Source organism: Vombatus ursinus, unplaced genomic scaffold (genome assembly GCF_900497805.2).
Source record: "Vombatus ursinus unplaced genomic scaffold, bare-nosed wombat genome assembly UNPS02014773.1, whole genome shotgun sequence".
In the NCBI taxonomy this organism is placed as follows: Eukaryota; Metazoa; Chordata; class Mammalia; order Diprotodontia; family Vombatidae; genus Vombatus; species Vombatus ursinus.
The window spans coordinates 25180690-25196982 of record NW_020954551.1 but is presented as its reverse complement, the minus strand read 5'-3'; the positions used below and the strand labels follow the sequence as shown (position 1 = coordinate 25196982).

At 35.7% G+C, this 16293-nt stretch overlaps 1 pseudogene; it reads right to left on the bottom strand.

Moving 5' to 3' along the window:
• Positions 1 to 4954: 4954 nt before the first annotated feature.
• LOC114044565 lies at positions 4955 to 5676 on the bottom strand (annotated as a pseudogene).
• Between the last annotated feature and the right edge of the window lie 10617 nt (positions 5677 to 16293).

The window sequence follows — 16293 nt, the reverse complement described above, 5'->3', positions numbered from 1 at the left end:
TTTTGTCATTATAACAGCGATAATCTCCTCTATTTTTATCTCATATTCCCTGAAGTCAGAAATCATGGGACCCTGACACAAATCCTGAAGCATTTTGTGGTCAAATTTGTTTGAGAAACACTGCTTCTGAAAGTGAATATGATAGAAGTAGAATCTCCGCATAAAGAATTTGAGAATTGGATGGGTTCTCAGAGGAAATTTTGTCTAGTGTATACATGAAAAGTATCCCCGATTTATAATTATAATTACAGTACTTTATGGTTTGCATACGTGTGTGTGTGTGTGTGTGTGTGCATGTGTGTTGTCAGTTGCATGAACAAGTTATTCTCTAGTTTAAAAAAAAATCTTCCATTCACATTAAGAGTTAACACTTTCTAAACATGCTTGGAAGAGTAATAGTTAATTGAAAGAGCTTATGAATGTTATATTCAGATATGAAAATGAAGATGATTTCCCTAGTTAACAATAGAAAGGATAAACATTCAAGCAGTGAAGAGAGAGCAGTTTTGTGCAGTGTGGATGTTCCTGAATAAAACAATAACACACAAACTTGTGAGTTACTCTAAGTACATGAGTTTTCCTTCATCATATGCTTCCCTGTGAGGTTCCTGTAAATGTTTGTCTATGTTTCATCATATATATATATATATATATATATATATGTATATATGTATATATGTGTGTGTGTGTGTGTAATGAATTAGCGAGAGAGTTGGGTTTAGATTTATATGTGAATTTTGATTAAATTTGTGATTTATACATTCACTTTGATGTATAAATATCTATATTGGCATTATATACTTTCAGGTATTGTGTTTGAGAATCAAATATGTCATTATTTTAAATGGCTAGTTATATAAATATCAAGGACTAGGTGGGTATGTGACCTTGCCAGTAATTGATTATGTAGTTTGATAACAATTTGGATGGGGGCTCAAGCATTACAGTGGTAAAAAGGAAAAGTATACTTACCCTCAGCACGTTTTGTGCAATAAAACCCAAACAAGAAAGAAAAAAGAGAGAGAGTGAGAGAGAAAAAGAAAGAAAGAAAGAAAGAAAGAAATAAAGAAAGAAAGAAAGAAAGAAAGAAAGAAAGAAAGAAAGTAGGAAGGAAGGAAGGACAGAAGGAAGGAAGGGAGAAAGAAAAGAAGGAAGGAAGAAGGAAAGGAGGGAAGGAAGAAGAAATAGAAAAATGACTATTATTCAGTCTATATTCAATGACATCAGTTCTTTCTCTGGAGATGAATAGCATTTTTCATCACAAGTCCTTTGGAATTGTCTTGAATAATTTTATTGCTGAGAAGAGCTAAGTCATTCACAGTTGTTTATCATATAACATTGCTATTACTATATACAATGTTCTTCTATTTCTGTTCACTTCATTTTGTATTAGTTATGTAAGTCTTTCTAGGTTTCTCTGAAATCATCCTATTTGTCATTTCTTACAACACAATACTATTCCATTACAATTATATACTTCAGTTGTTCACCCATTGGGCATACCCTTAATTTCCAACTCTTAGTCACCACAAAAAGAGCTGCTATAAACATTTTTGTACAAATAGGTTCTTTTCACTTTTGTAAATTTCTTTGGGATATAACCCTAGCAGTGGTATTGCTGGATCAAAAGATATATATAGTTTTATAGCCTTTTGGTCATAGTTCCAAATTGCTCTCTAGAATAGCCGAATTAGTTCACTACTTTACCAATAGTGTATTGGAGTCTCAGTTTTCCCATATCCTCTCCAATATTTATCATTCTCCTTTTTTTGTCATATTAGCTAATTTGATGGGTGGGAGGTGGTACCTCAGAGTTGTTTTAAAATGCATTTGTCTCATCAATATTGATTTAGCACATTTTTATATAGCTATAAATAGCTTTGATTTCCTTGTCTGAAAACTGCCTATTTATATCATTTGACCATTTGTCAATTAGGGAATGACTGGTATTAGGAATTTTAATCAGTCCTCTATATTTGAGAAATAAAGCCTTTATCAGAGATACTTCCTGTAAAGTTTCTCCCCCATTTTCCTGCTTTACTTTTAATTTTGGTTGCATTGGTTTTATTTGTGCAAAAACTTTTTAAATGATCAAAATTATTCAGTTTACATTTTGTAACACTGTCTATCTGTTGCTTGGTCTTAAATTCTTCCTTTATCCCTATGTCTGAAGGGTAAACTATTCCATGACCTCCTTGCTTATGGTATCACCCTTTATGTCTAAATCATGCATCCACTTTGACCTCATCTTAGTATACAGTGTGAGATGTTCATCTAAATCTAGTTTCTGTCATACTGTTTTCCAATTTCCCCAGAAGGTTTTTGTCAAATAATGAATTACTGTCCCAAAAAGATTGGATCTTTGGGTTTATCAAACACTAAATTAGTATGGTCATTTACTGTAATAAATACATTGTAATATATTGGGTACCTAATCTATTCAACTGACCCCCACCACAGTATTTCTTAGCTTGTACCATATTATTTTGATAATTACCATTTTATAAAGTAGTTTGAGGTCTTTTATGCACATGGCACCTTCCTTCACTTTTTTATTGATTCTCTTGATGTTCTTGATCTTTTGTTCTTCTAGATGATTTTTATTATTATTTTTTCTACTCTATAAAACTATTTTTTGATAGTTTGATTGACTTGGCATTGAATAAGTAGATTAATTTTAGTAAAATTGTCATTTTATTATATTGGCTTAGTCTATTCATGAGCAATTAATATTTTAAAAAATATTTAGATCTCACTTTATTTGTGTCAAAAATGTTTGTAATTGTGTTCATATGATTTCTGGATATGTCTTGGCAGATAGACTTCCAAATATTTTATTATGTCAGCAGTTATTTTAAATGAAATTTCTCTTTCTATTTCTTGCTGCTACACTTTATTGGTAATATGCAGAAATGTTGATAATTTATGTGGGTTTATTTTGCATCTTTCAACTTTGCTAAAGATGTTAATTATTTCAAATAGTTTTAGTGGATTCTTTAAGTAGATCATCATATCATCTGCAAAGTGATAGAGTCATTTTCTCATTGCCTATTCTAATTCCTTCAATTTCTTTTTCTCCTCATTATTATAGCTAGCATTTCTATTATGATATTTAATAGTAGTGGTGATAATGGAGACCCTTGCTTCACCCCTGATCTTATTGAGAAGGCTTCTAGCTTATCCCTATTACAGATAACACTTGCTGATGGTTTTAGAGAGATACTAATCATTTTAAGGGAAGTTCCATTTAGTTCTATGCTCTCTAGTGTTTTTAATAGGAATGGGTGTTGTACTTGTCACAGACTTTTTCTGCATCTATTGAATCAGTGGATTCCTTCAATTTCTATTTTATCCTCTGGTTCTAGGATATCAGAGCAGTTTTCCTTGATAATTACTTGAAATATGATGACCAGGCTTTTCATTTTATCATGACTTTTAGGTAGTCCAATAATTCTTAAATTATCTATCCTGGATCTATTTTCCAGGTCAGTTGTTTTTCCAATAAGATATTTCACATTTTCTCCTATTTTTCCATTGTTTTGATTTTGTTTGATTAATTCTTGATGTTTTAAAGATTAATTAGCTTCCACTTGCCCAATTCAAATTTTTAAGGAACTATTTTCTTTTGTGAAATTTTTTGGACCTCCTTTTCCATTTGTCTAGTTCCACTTTTTAAGGAGTTGTTTTCTTCACTGAATTTTTGTACCTCTTTATCCATTTAGCCAGTTTGACTTTTTAAGGAATCGTTTACTTTCGTGAATTTTTGCATATTTTTTCCATTTTTTTCTTTTACCAAGCTGTTGACTCTTCCCCCCCCCCATGATTTTCCTGTATTACTCTTTCCCCATTTTCCCCTCCTATTTGCTTTTTAAATTTTTTTTCTGAGGTCTTCTATGGGTTCTTATTTTTAGGTCTGTAGACCAATTTTCATTTCTATTTGAGGCTTTGTATGTATCTATTTTGACACTTTTGTCCTCTTCTAAGTTTGTTCCTTGATCTTCCCTGTCATAGTAACTTTTTATGGTCAAGTTCTTTTTGTTTCTTTATTTGTTTTTGCTCATTTTTCTGCCTCTTTTGACTTTGTGTTTTTATATAGTAATTAGTATCTGTACCTGCTGCTCCAGGCTTCTTGTTCTGGGGCTCAAGGCCTTGCTGCTGGCTTAGATTGGAGAGAGAGCCTCCCTCCTGACTTGTTCTGGTGGCAGGGTCTTCTTGTAAGCCTTCCCTGGGGTTGGAGTCTCACTGCTGGCCTGTCCCAGAGGCAGGACCTCACTGCTGGCTTGTTCTGGGGGTAGGGCTTACTGTTGGCCTACTCCAGAGGCAGGGCCAATTTTCTTCTTGTTGTTGTTATTTTAATTTTCATGTTTATATTTTATTTGGTTTTATTTTTTGCTGTAGAAGGTGAAAATTTTACATATGATTCTCATTTGTCATGAGTTAACTAAACACTATACAAATATATACAGGAATATTCACATTTAATTTTATTGTGTACATCTTTACTATTTAAACATCTGGCTGTACACAATGCAAACAATATTCACATGATGTAAACATAATTTCACTTCAACCATATTCTGCATTGTAAAGAAAGAAGTTAATGATATGCTGTAATCTTCAATTTCAGATTAATCCAAATGTTTTGGTAGTAACAAACTGGTGCTCTGAAAGATTGTTTTCATGATTTTTTTTAAATACAGAAAGCCCTCTTTTCACTTAAGTAGTGCCAAATTACATTTTCATAATTTTTTATACAATGAGCCATTTTCCACAGTAAGTTGGTATAACTGTATACAATAGAACTGCTAATACTATTGCTTGTAATGTTAGTATTAAACTGGGCACCGAAGTCCTCAACAGCTGATTTTTTTAAAGGTCAAACTGAAAAAGTGAGTCTCATCAAAAAGGAAATTAAGCTAACTTGACAAAAAAAGCATTGAATCCATCCAAAGTTCTAATGTTCAAGAAAATTCAGGTTTTATTTTGTAATTGATTCACTCAACTATACATTTCCCTCTTGATCAGGAAGAACCACAGACTTACTTTCAGATAAAGTAGTGCTCAGTTCTTGTTCCACTCCACACAAATAAACATCAATAGGTCATTGTGTGCTCCTTATACATACTGTTATCCAGTGTTCTGTAGGAGTGGGCACTTCCAATTTGGTTTCTTCTGGAGCCTTATTTGCAATAACATTCTGTCCATAGAAAGCTTGAATGCTATGAATATTTTGATATGTCACATATGATGATCTTACATTTTCTTTGTCATCTGTTAGTTCAACCAGCTGCTGAGCATCCAAAGTTTTTTCCATTGCTGTTAAATCATTAAGTACATCTCTTATCTTCTTTTGCTGGGATACTTTTGATCCAGTACCACTAAGATCAGATTCAATTCATTGAATATGGTTCTTAGATCTTTTTTGAATGAAGTTGATACCATCTAAGGTATTGGTGATGTCATATACTCTTCGTTTCCATTCTCCAAATGTTGTTGCAACTTCATTTAAATTAAGAACTCCACCAGGAGCAGATTCAATGAGCTCCATAAATTTACAAGTTAAATAAACTAAAGATACATCATAATGAGGTTTTGTCACTCTCAATGCTTCAATAGGCTCTCTATGTGGAGTGGCAGCAGGGGGATTCAGCTCATGGACTCCAGCTTCCTCTGGCAGGCTTCAATATCTGTAGTGGGGTCCAGGCCCCAGGCCTTCAGCAAGGCGGCCTTGAGAGCTCCTGACAACAACCTTGACAAACTAAGTCAAGTTGCTTGTAGTTTTCCTCTTCCTCCTCCTCCTCCTTCTCCTCCTCCTCCTCCTCCTTCTCCTTACTGGCTAGATCTTGGGGCAGTCCAAGCTCACCCAGCTTTCAGTTTCCTTATTTTTTTTAAATGAGAGGCTATACCAGGTCACTTCTGAGGTCTCTTTCAGTTCTAGTTGGATAATCCTATGATAAGTTCCTTCAATTCACTTAACTTTGTCCTTCCTACATGAAATGGTATCTGGGGACCTTTATTTGACCCTAATAGAATCTTGCAGGAAGAGAGTTGTTAGACACCTGAACTGGACCACTGTGCTTTCCTAATCTTCTGGGTTTATAGCGTGCCTCTTATTCAGATGGGAAACATATATGTCCCAAAGTGGCCATTCAGCCTTGATAGAATGAGCTTCCTGTGAAAAGAAGAATGAGATGAGGGGGAAAGCTGGCAGTCACAGAGGACTTCCAATAGAGAGACTGAATAGTCGCTTTAGAGGGAGAGATGCTGTAGACAAGATTCATAGATAGAGCCAAAGAAAAATCAGCCAGCAGCAATAAGCATCATTTTGGCTACATATCCCAGTGGCATCTCTGTGTGGTGCCAGCAGCAGGGCTGCTCTGAATAGGGAATTTCTATCTGTCATGATAGAAGGGGAGATTCTCTCCTCTCAGAAGATGTAATTTCTGATGCAAAGTCTTAGAGATGCCAGTCTGTCTCCTTCACTGCCCTAACACATACACAATCATTTCCTGCCATTGGAATAAATGACTTATCTACTAAATACCCCCAGGAGGAACATTTAGGACAATATGGTCTGACCAGAACCACAACTAGGACAAAGTGGTAGGACATTTATCCCAGGAAAACAAAATTTATATTTTAGTAATAAAAATCATAAAATATATATAATGCTTTGAGTACACATACTATTTTATTTTATTCTCAAATACTGACAAAAGTCCACATAGTTAAAGCTATGTTATTTCCAGCAGTAATGTTTGGCTATGAGGGTTGGACCATGAGGAAAGCTGAGCACCACAGAATTGACACTTCTGAAGTGTGTTATTGGAAAAGACTTTTGAGAGTCCCTTGGAGAGCAAGGAGATCAAATCAGTCAAAACTCAAGAAAATTAATTCAGACTGCTCACTGGAAGGACAAATACTGGAGCTGAAGCTTAAATATTTTGGCCACATTATGAGAAGACAAGACTCATTGGAAAAGACCCTGATATTGGGAAAAATTGAAAGCAAAAGGAGAAGGGGACAGCAGAGGATGGGATGGATATAGATAGTGTCATTAAAACAATGAACATGATCTTGAAAAACCTTTGTGAGACAGTGGAGGATAGAAGGGTTTGGTGTCCTATGGTCCAGTGAGTCATGAAGAATGAGGCATGACTGAATGAATGAAGAAAAACAACAGTAACAGAATTTAATCCTCACAGAAACCTTGTGAGGTAGTGGCTAATATTATCTATCCCCACTATCAGATGAGGAAACTATAGTTATTTCCCTGAGGATGGAAAGCTAGAAAATGTCTGAGACAGGATTTGAACTTGTTTTCCTGAATCCAAGTCCAGCACTCTATGCACTACCCACACGTAGCTGCATCTATCATACATATACTCTTTCAGTAAGAACTGAGTTTCACAATAGATTAGCAAGAAAGGTTGTTTGAGATTGAGAGGGGCAGCTAGGTGGCACAGTGGATAGAGTACCAGCCCTGAAGTCAGGAGGACCTGAGTTCAAATCTGGCCTCAGACCAAACACTTGACCGTTACTGGCTGTGTGACCCTGGGCAAGGCACCTAACCCCAATTTCCAAAAAAAAAAAAGGTCGATTGAAACACCAAGTTGTCAAGCAGCCCAGTTGCTCCCTTTGCCAGCGACACCAACCAGTGATTATCACCCTAGCCCGTTCTGAACTTGACCCACAAAATTCTTCCTCCTCTCTCTAGTCCCAGTGCCCTATGCCTTTGCCCAAAGAGATTTGATCATCTAAAATCTCTGTCTTCTCAGAATAGGGTATCGTGCCAGTGTCTCTTCCCCCATGTACCCTGTGTCCTGTGATTCAAGTCTTCCCTCCAACTAAACTGATATATATATATATATATAATACATATGTGATATATATAATATATATTGATATACATGTAATATATATACATATAATACATACATATACATACATACATACATACATACATATACATATATATACAGAGAGAGAGAGAGAGAGAAAGAGCTATTAGTTTGCTGTTGACCTCTTTGCCATTTCAACATAAAAATCCAATATCTTCCATTCTATCCCAGCCTTAGCTGACTCCCATAGTCTGTCTAGACTTGAAATAGATAGTACCTGCTTCAGCTCATTTCTCTGGCTTTTGCACTATTTTCCTAATCACTTTGGCTCAAACTTCTGCTGTAAATTGGCACTTTGAGATCATGGATACTGCACTGGACTTTGATTAGTGAAGATGTGTTTGAATTGCATCTGAGACATCTCTTAAGTTTGGACTTCAGGACAATTCACTTATCCTCTCTCAGATTCAGTTTGTTCATCAGTAAAATGGATATAACAACATCTGTTCCAGGTACAGATGTAATGTTGGGCAGGTAGTTAAACTCTCAGTGCTCCCAGATGTTCTTTAAGACTCTAAGTTGCTGAGCATGTGGGATCTGCTTCGATGGGGAAAGTTTCCTCACCTGGAATCCATTAGACCAAAGAAGCTACAAGTCCAGATACAACCTCCCACTCTCCCTCCCCCCAAAAAATCAAGAAAGTTATCTCACAGTTCTGAGACTCAAATGAAATAATTCATGTAAATGCTTACCAACAATAATGTCATTTGCTGTGCTATTGCTGTTACTATTATTATCATTATTAATCATTTGGCAGCTCCTTATTGCCAAACAGTACTTCTGATCCTTCTTCCTCACCAAGAAGATGGGATGGCATTCAGGCATCAGCAGCTGGCCAATACTTATGTATTCTGTGCAATTCAAAGTCAGACAGCAGTTCAACATATGTGCAAGAGTATTGACTTTGGCATCAGAAGACACTAATTCAAATCTGCATTGCCCGTGTGACTCTCAGGAATCAATAACCTTTCTGAGACTTAGTTTTCTCATCAGTAAAAAGAGGGCATTGGATGAAATGCCTTTTAAGTTAGTAGGCACAGTAGATAGAGTGTTAGGGCTTGGGTCAAGAAGATCTGAATTCAAATTTGATCTCAAGCACTTACCAGTTAAGTGACCCTTGATAAGTCACTTAGCTTCTATTTGCCTCAGTTTCCTCTCCTATAAAATGGGGATAATAGAGTCATTGTGAGGATGAAATTAAATATTATTTGTAAATAACTTTCCAAACCTTAAAGGGGGATACAAATGTTAGCAGTTTTGATTTGAGGTTCCTTCTTGCTCTATCTACAATCCTATGACAAAAAGAAAGGTCCCACAGATATGAAGATATTTATAGGTCACTTTTTCTTGTAGGAAAGAACTGGGGAAAAATAATGGGTGCCCACTAGCCAATGACTAAATAAATCATGGTTTTGGAATATAACATAATATTATTGTGTCTTGAGGAATTACCCTTTTGAAGAATGTGAAGAAGCTGGAAGAGATTTATGATTACATTCAGAATGAATTTGATGGAACCAATGACTACACCAATATAAATGTAAAGAACAGTGATATTAATCTTAACAATGTCTAATTATGATGACCAATTTTGGTCTCTGGGCAAGGGAAAGGGAAATGGAGAGATGGGTAATTTTGAGATTGGGATGTAGAATACCCAGTCAGATATGGTTAATATTTTGACTAGTTTTGCTTATTTTCCCTGTGTTACAAGAGTTGTCTAACTGAGGGTGGTAGTGGAAGGGAATTAAATTAATCTGAAAATAATTGTAATATAAAAGAAATATTAATATTTATTTTTTAAAAAGCTTTAGACTAATGGAATTAAAATGTGGGAATGGAGGCCATCCTGACCCTCCTCAGAGTCTGTTACACAAACTATCTTTCATTAGTGCAATCTTTGATGACTTCTCATCATTTAGAGATAATAATCAGATAAAGAAAAGTGATTTTTTTTTGCATTATACCCTCTTCATTTCAATTACCTAACCAACTTTGTTCACTTAAATAATCTCTCTGGTATAATGCCTTTCATAACATTCATATAATCAACACTTTGTTTTCCCCTGCATCCATACCAGCTTCTTCTTTTTAAGACCCCACAAGTGACGACATATATCCTGCCCTCTCCAAACCCAAACTCCATTCCCAGCCCAATTTGGTAACTATCATCTACTGATCATATAACCATCTCCTCCTTTTTTTTTTTAATTGTTTAAGTGTCTACTTAACCATACTATTCTAAAAGACTACAGTTCTTTTCTATTTGAATGATTTTCCTAAACAAACAGCAGATGCTTTTGTTATGTAAAAAGAGGTGGGGGGAGTTGGATGGCTCGGTAGCACCTTTCCTCCTCAGGTAACCTGGTAATGATACATTTGGTATATATATTCTTCCCTGCCTCTACTCATTTTAAGCACCGTTAATGATCATACCTTCCTGCCTAGTTCTCTCCTGAGTTACTGCCTCTCTGTCTTACCTGCATCTCCTCTCATTCCTACTGCCTAAAATTAAACTTTCTCATTCTCCATTCTTGGCAAGACTAAATCCTCTGGAGTCATTGCCAAAATAACAAAACTTGCCTGATTTCTCCTTTCTCCCATGCCTCCTCTCACTCCATTTTCTCAGTATGTATGTTTTATGTGATAACTTCCTCTAGCCAAAATGTCATGCTTTTAATTAAAAAAAAATGAAATGGAGTACTCTTGAAATGAACCAGATTGACAGTTCTCAAAAATTAAGTTTAGTGTCTCTCCAGTGCCAGCCTAAAGCACTCTAAGAGCAAAGGAACATTATTTTTTTCTCTTATCTATTCAGGGGATTTCATTCTTCCCATTCTGCCCCCTATAAAACCCCACCTCCACCATATTATTTGACACCCCTTGGGTCCTTGGCTCTTCCTATGGAGATTCTTACCTTTAATTCACGGTTTTTATTCTGTTTTGAATAATAATAACCCAACATATTATTTTTGAATATGACATTTGTCTCATTAATGAACCTAAAAAATCTTCTCATAATTTTTCTTTGTCTGTGTGTCTTCTAGGCAATCTTACTGTCCTACTTTCTCCAAATTCTCTCTCTCTCTCTCTCTCTCTCTCTCTCTCTCTCTCTCTCTCACTCCTTCTCTTTCCTTATGGAGTAAACATATTCATACTGCATCTTATAATAAGAAGTTGTCTCTGACAACACACTCTTCATTAAAATCAGCAAATTCTATTCCATATCATACAGCAGGAGGTGTGATGTAGGTTTTATATTTAGCAAAGATATTAAGCTTGGAGGGGAGTGGTGGTGGTGCTGCTGGGGAAACAGGGAAGGGTTATAGGGGGAGAAGAAAATCCCAAGATTGTTCAGGATTAGGAAAAAAAAGTTGTCTGTGTTTGTTCCTGGATATATCTGAATACACATTCTACTCTGGGGAGAGAAAAAGAAAGGCTGAATCAGACAATTTTATTTATTTGGTAAACACTTTTGTGGACTGAATTCAGCTGGATGTTAAACAAGATATTTTGTATTATTTTGAATGAATTTAACCATTTGCTTTTCTAAATAGCTTCATCTGCAGGCTTTATCTATGGTTTTATCACATCATAATTAAAATAGAATAAGTCTTCATTTCAGTGTGGATGTTCTTTCTTTTAACTATACTTATATAAAGGTAAGTGAACTTATCTACAGTATTAAAAACTTCTCCATTTGCTATAACTGATGGTTCCACATATGGATGGTATTGTGATGGCTGGTGGAGCACCTGTGCTTTGTTGGTGTTCGTTGATAGGCTGAAATTATCACAAACAACAGAGAAACTCATACTTTGCTGCATCTCAGTTTCAGATACTGCATTGAGTGCACAACCATCTGTGAACAAAAAATCATGCACCAACTCTCCCTCCACTTTATTCTTGGCTTGTAGCCTTTTCAAGTTGAATAATTTACTATCAGTGTGATAGTTGCCACTGATGCCATGTTGTCCTCACTGAAGGCATCTGACAACATTGTTATAAACATCATGCTAAAAAGCTTGGGAGCACGCACACAGCCTTGTTTCACTCCATTGATGACTGGGAAAGTTCAAGAGCTTGACAGTATATTTTCCAGGGATGTACACATTGATGATGAGGTGGAGGCACACATTGCCAGAGTGAGCTCAGGGTTTGGGAGGCTCCAAAGGAAAGTGTGGGAAGGAAGAGATATTAGACTGACCAGCAAACTGAAGGTCTACAGAGCTATTGTGCTGACCTCATTATCGTACAACCCGTGAAACCTGGCCAATATACCAGCACCACACCAAGAAACTGAATTGCTTCCATTTGAATTGTCTTGGGAAGATTCTGAAGATCACCTGACAGGATAAGGTAACAGATGCTGAGGTCCCTTCTAAAACTAAACAGTTATGTATTCAAACTCTGTTACAAAGAGCTTGACTCTGAAGGGCTAACTACATTGTTCAAATGCCAAACATGTGATTGTCTAAAAGACTATTTTATGGAGAATTCACACTAGGTAAGTGCTCACATGGTGGTCAGAAGAAGCAATAGAAACACACTTTCAAAGTCTCTCTGAAGAACTTTGGTATTGATTCTGTGACATGACACTGACACAGGACTGCCCAGCATGGCACGCCCTTGTCAAAGAAGGTGCTGTGCTCTATAAGCAAAGCAGAATTGAAGTAGCTCAAAAGAAATGTGAGATGAACAGATTTAGACAATCCACCCAAAATGTTCACATGGTCTATTTGTGCTTGACCTGTGGTAGAGTATTACAAGCTTGTATTGGTCTTATCAGCCACAGTTGGACAAACTGTAACTTCACTCTAACATAGTGATGTCATTTTGGTCTTCTTCAAGAAAAAAGGACAACAACCAACCAATCAATCAACTTATATAAAAGAGGAGAGGTAGTGATGCATAGTACCTAGACAGCTGGACTTAGAGAAAGAACAAACTGGGTTCAAATCTGATCTCTGACACATACTGGTCATGTGACTCTTGGCAGCAAGTCATTTGAACTCTTGGTGTCCTAGGCAAATTTTTAAGACTATAAAAATTTTTGAGAAGTTGGAGGGAAAGCGTTGGTTGAAAGAATTTTTTTAAAATTAATTTGCTAAGTAACAGAATCATAGATCTAGTTTCTATCCTTACAGAAAAGATACAGCTTACTCTAAATCACTGTTGATTAGAGAAATGAAAATCAGAACCACTCTGAGGCACACCTCACACCTGTCAGATTGGTTAATATGATAGAAAAGGAAAATAATGGGGGTTGGAGAAGATGTGAGAAAACTGAAAACCTCACACATTGTTGGTGGAGTTGTGAACTGATCCAACCATTGTGGAGAGCAGTTTGGAACAATGGTCAAAGAGCTATAAAATTTTACATACCCTTTCATCCAGCAATATCACTACTAGTTCTGTATCCCAAAGAGATCCTAAAAAAGGGAAAAGGACCCACATGTACAAAATTATTCATAGCAGTTTTTTTGTGGTGGCAAAGAATTGGGAATTGAAGGGATGCCTGTCAATTAGGGAATAGCTAAAAAAGTGGTGGTATCTAAATGTAATGGAATGCTATTGTGTTACAAGAAATTATGAACAGGCAGATTTCAGGAAAAAAAAAACTTGGAAAGACTTGCATGAACTGATACTGAGTGAAGTGAGCAGAACCAGGAGAACATTGTACACAGTAACAACAACATTGTGCGATGATTGACTTTGCTAGATCTGGCTCTGAGCACTGTAGTGATCTAAGACAATTCTAAAAGACTCATGATGGAAAATGCTATCCACATCCAGAGAAAGAACTATGGAGTCTGCAGATCAACGCATACTCTTTTCACCTTTTGTTTTGTTTTGTTTTTCTTTCTCTTGTTTGTCCGCTTTTGTTGTGATTCTTCTTTTACAACATGAATAATGTGAAAATGTGTTTAACATAATTGTACATTCATAACCTATATCAGATTGCTTGCCATCTTGGGGAGGGGGAGGGGAGAGAGAAAAAAAAGTTTGGACTATAAAAGTGAATGTTGAAAACTTTATTTACATGTAATTGGAAAAAAATATGTACTATTAAAAAGAATAGTAAGTTGTATGTAATAAAAAGAAAAGATATAGCTTAAAAAGTTGCTGAGCACAGTATAGTTAATGATAAGACCAAGACCGAGTTATATGGAGTTACGGTCTCTTTGTTTCTCAGGTAGCACCCTACTACTTTGGTTGAGACAATTTCAATATGATATATTTATATTTTTATATTTATGCTACTAGGGAATAAATACTAAGAATATAATATCTACTTATTAAGAGTGTTTTCAAAGAGTCTCATTTCATTTCAAGGAATTAATAAAAGTAAGGGATGGATTTTTTTCTGAAATGTTTAATATGTGATTTTCTTAATAATAGTAATAGTTTCATTAAAAAAAAACTTGAATAGCAGAGACCAATGAAGACTATGTGTATATGATACTAAAAGCAAAAGCTGAAAAAAAATAACAGCAGAACAATATATATGTGATTTTCTTTTCTCTTAGTTGACTGACTTGGAAAGTATTTAGAGGTGATGCAAACTGTGGGAAAAGTAGACACATCCTCCTTCGCCACCCTGCTACTAACCCCAGACTGTCTTCAGCTATCTTCTTGTAATAAGCTGAAGGACACCACTGCTGAAGTGATGTTCTTCAAAGTCTTATTCTTACCTCTTCTTGGGACCAAAAGACTTAGCTACTCAAAGTGGAAGACTCCAGAATTCTGGGAAAGATCTCTTCCCTTTCTGGTCTAATGGGTAGATGTCTTTGGTTTAAGTGAGACCAGCTATAGTCAAATGATAAACCACTCATCTATTTCATATGGCTAACTATATGCTTTTCCAACAAAAAATTTTATTCTTTTTGTCTAATCATCTGTGTTTTATGAATAGTCATCTTTTTTTTTTGTTTCCCTCAATGTTATTTTGAATAATGTTTAGCTTATAAATGGTGCCTTGTCATACTCTGAATAGATTACCATCTATCTTGTGATCTGTCCTCACTATCTGGAAGAAAAAAAATATTTGCTTCACTCTTAATTGTGTCCTTATTGCTATTCTGTAGCCCCAATTTAAGCACACAGATTGGTGAGTGAGGACCTTCTTAGGCCCCTGAAAAATTCCATTACAAAATAAATTCTAAGTCACAGAAAGGAATGTTTTACCTAGGTATGTGGGAATAAAGCAGGGGCTAAGGATCACATCATTATTTCTGATTTAGAACACTTTCAATTGGACTACATTATTTCCTCATCCATTTTACATCACAGTTCTTCCTAAAGAGGTAAGTAGTAAACAAGGACTGACATCTCTTGATTTCTGGCCTCATAGGAAACAAACAAATGTGGAACCCAAGTGTAAACAGGCTTAGAACAAAAGAATCAACTGTAAACACAGCACATGACAAATGAAAAGGTAACTAGTAGGGAAACCTTCAGACCATGAAATCCAAAGGCAAGTAGTCTGCTTGAGTGTATTGCTAGAGGAATAGACTATAAATCAAAGGATCCACGTTGGTCCTAATTTGACTTCACCTAGAGGCAGTATCAGATTGGTCATCAAGTAAGACCTTGAGGAGACAAAAATAGATTTTTTGTGGAGATACAGCTTAGAACAGAGAAGCAGCTAATATTTCTGAGATTTAGGATATAGAAGAAAGGCTGAGGAAATTGATCTGATCCTCACGGGAAAACAGCACACTTCATGATGACCTGATTAAGTTGTTAAAATTTGGGAGGAGGGAGTAATAAAATTGATCTTTCATTGATGTTCCCATGAGCAAAAAAAAATAGAGTGGTTAAAAAAACCAAACAGGTACAGAGGAGGATATAAAAATACAATACTGGGTAACAACAGGGAACTGAGCACAACCAGTTTATAGATTCACAGAATATTCAGGATTGGAAAAGATCTTAAAAATAATCTTGCTTGCTAAGAAGCATATCCTGAAGAAAATAACCAGGATAAAACTGGGAAAGAAAATAATACTCTATATACTTAAATTAAATTTTCTGTCACTGGAGGTCTCCAGGTACAAGCTCACTGATCACTTGACAGGGAAAGTCTGGGATAGTGAAAAGATTACTAAACTTTCTCACTGAACTTTAAGTCATAAGCACTGAATTCAAATACTATCTACATTACTTATGACTTATTCAAAATTTGCAAAATCATTTAACCTCTCTGGACCTCCATTTCTTCATCTACAAAGTTAACGAGACTAGTTACTATCTCTGGTCCCTATCAGCTTTAAGTCTATAATAAAATGGTCTTGTTTAGGTACCATCTAAACTAGGAAGGACATATTGTGGCATGGAAAGATTGATAGATTTAAATTCAGATAAACAAGGCTCAAATCATCATCCTGCC